At 34.4% G+C, this 2,730-nt stretch overlaps 1 long non-coding RNA gene across 1 annotated transcript; it reads right to left on the bottom strand.

The window, feature by feature from the left end:
• On the bottom strand, window positions 1-1,668 carry LOC106381530. Its single transcript, XR_002658724.2, has 4 exons — window positions 1,136-1,668; window positions 680-808; window positions 524-599; window positions 1-405 (listed from the first exon to the last, which is right to left on the bottom strand). It is a non-coding gene; the product is annotated as an uncharacterized LOC106381530 (long non-coding RNA).
• Window positions 1,669-2,730: the final 1,062 nt, after the last annotated feature.

The following is a 2,730-nucleotide window of genomic DNA, read 5'->3' as shown; positions in this document are numbered from 1 at the left end:
TTAGAATCTCTCAAGTTTTTCTTAGCTTTCAACACTACAAGTTCTCCTCTGAGCTCGTTAATACTAACGATGAGCATGTGTTTTTTTATACACACTAAAAACAACTCACTTCTGTTACTTCTCAAAGATCAAACCAAATTACAAAACTCCCGTGTGAAGTCCAGAGATTCTAGACAAGTAATGCCACTCTATTTGTACAACAGCTCTTAGGTACATGAATGCAATGGAAGTTTGGTCCCTTTGGGACAGTTAAAGGTCTTTTCTCCCCTGAAGAAACAACACAAACAAAAGGTTTGTTGATTAGGTAGGCTGTGTAGCTTCCTGAGATTCACCATTCATCTTTGAGGTGTCCTCCATTGTTATAACTCTTTTGCTTGCCACTTGCTTCTTTGTACCTGATGCAACCTTGAGGAAATACAAAAAATTTTCAGATTACATGCTGATGTAACTGTTATTGACATGTGAAAAATGGTCCTCTCACGTTGGAGAGAGAACTTTTTTTCCAGAAAAAGCAGTTCTCTACCTCTTGCAATTCACCATATATTCATATGCATCCTGTCTATCAAAGTGTTGTGGATGTTCCTCTAAAAGCTTTTGACCTGGAAGTTGTGTCACAAAAAGAAAAGAAAAAAATGAACTTGATTAACGATCATGGTTATGCTTCGGTTTAAGAACTTACTCGAGCTTACTGATGTTTAGGACCCAAGTTTTCACCATGGAAGCCAATAATGTTTTTATATTCTTCTTCTTTGACAAGAGAAAGTTGTGGTTTCTTCTCCACGTTTGCGTCTTTTTGAGGTTTTTTTTCCTAGAAACATGTTATTATTCTTCCATCAAAGAAAATAATCAATCAAAAATTGCATATTACTGCACATCATACTATGACCGGAAAGGCTTTGTATTGGTGACTTTAGGCTTTGTCTACTTGACACGAGTATTAACCTAAACAGTCTTTCCATTAAAACACTTATCCGATACTGTCATTACGATGGGTTCAGTAGAAAGTACATCAGCAACAGATAATAAACACATCACCATATCAGTATTACAGAGAAATCCATTAGTTATAAGATCCAAAAATTCTTCCTGACAAGAATCTCTCACCAGATCGGTCTCCAACAAAAAACATGTGTACCTGATTTAATGGTATGACTTTGTCTCTCTTGTTTCTCACCGTTTCTGGTTTCAATTACTTTTTTTCCTACTCACCAGCTTGGATCTATCGAAGAACCCTATTCATGTCATATATCTACTTTCTCAAGACTCATAAGCTCTCCGCCCTTGTTGATATTCCTAGCCTCCCAAAGCCTCAGCAGACGGACCTCGGCAGTATTGGAGCCTCGGCCAGCTCTCAAGTCGTTAAGAAGAGTGAACGCCATCGAAATCGGTTGCTAGAAAAGAGTTTACTGCTAAATTTCGTCTGATCTGAGGTGTGCATCGTAAGATGGTGAGATGCGGTATTTATAGGTGAGGATTAAGCCAGGTACGATAGAATACGAAGAGGTGTATTGATTAAACAATTGAAGTGGAAGGAGTGGATTAAAAGGGGTGAGGTGGAGTTAAGCTGCAGAGTTATTGAAATCGGAGGCGTATGGATACTGAACAGTCTCGAATCTCTGCGTCTCGCGTTCGATGATGAGAAGGTAGAAGACGAAGGCGAAGAGGAGACGAGCGTGCTTCAAGATGGGCCACCATGAACAAAAATAAAGAAGCCGGAACCCAAACCAAATAATGGAAAAAAAAACAAAAAGAAATCACCAATTAAGCGTCGACACGTGGCGACATATGCCCACACTAAAAGGAGGACGTGGCTGCTAGAGGTGAGATAAAACTCCAAATTATTATTATAGATTTGCACAATCATTTAATAAACTCACATTTTAATACTTTGTTACATGTTGTAGCATATTGTTAATACCACATATGGTTCACAAAAGTGTCACACTGATTAATAAAATATGTTAAAACTAATTATATTAATAATTATATTTATTTATTTGAATGTAATAAATACTTTTATTAACAATTGGTTGTGTTTTTGTCTTGTTTTAAATGTAGCCAATACTCATTGTAATAATTAAAAGCAGTTCTAAAATCAAAGCATTTTTACTAATGTATGTTTTAAAGATTAAAAGAGGGACGTAATTAAATATGAGTGATATGAGAGACTTACACAGAAAGAGATTTTATGTCTTCTCTTTTCATTTGAGGACACATTGTATCTTTAACACACTTTGTGTGTACTTTGTATGGACAGGTGTCTTTTTCTAGACAAAAATAACTTTGCTTTTGTATAAGTAGAAGCATATTGTTTCTAAAGAATCAACCGTAAGCTAACTAAAATTTTGATGGAATGGTTCTTTAGTTGGAGAGAGAGAGAAATAGGATTTTATATAATTATAATTCTTAATTCACCTTCATTGTATTTTCTTATTTTCAAAAGTTAAAGATATATAAATCAACTTTGTTTAATACCATAAATTATAACTTTTTATTTTCTACATTTTAATATATATTTTTATATTTTTATTTTCTTACGGAAACATACAGACAAGAAAGACGTAAATGGAAAACATGGATGAAGAAGACGTGGACAGAGAAACATAGTCATAAAAACATGAACTCGAGAAATATAGATTTGAAAATTTATGGATGAAAATTCATTCAAGTTTGAGTTTTCAGATTTTCTTAAGATTTTTGAGATTTTTGGATAGTTCAATTTTTTGAGCA

The sequence above is a fragment of the Brassica napus genome, unplaced genomic scaffold, assembly GCF_020379485.1.
Source record: "Brassica napus cultivar Da-Ae unplaced genomic scaffold, Da-Ae ScsIHWf_1425;HRSCAF=2013, whole genome shotgun sequence".
Lineage (NCBI taxonomy): Eukaryota > Viridiplantae > Streptophyta > Magnoliopsida > Brassicales > Brassicaceae > Brassica > Brassica napus.
The sequence above is the reverse complement of the archived record's forward strand: the minus strand, read 5'-3'. Positions and strand labels throughout refer to the sequence as shown.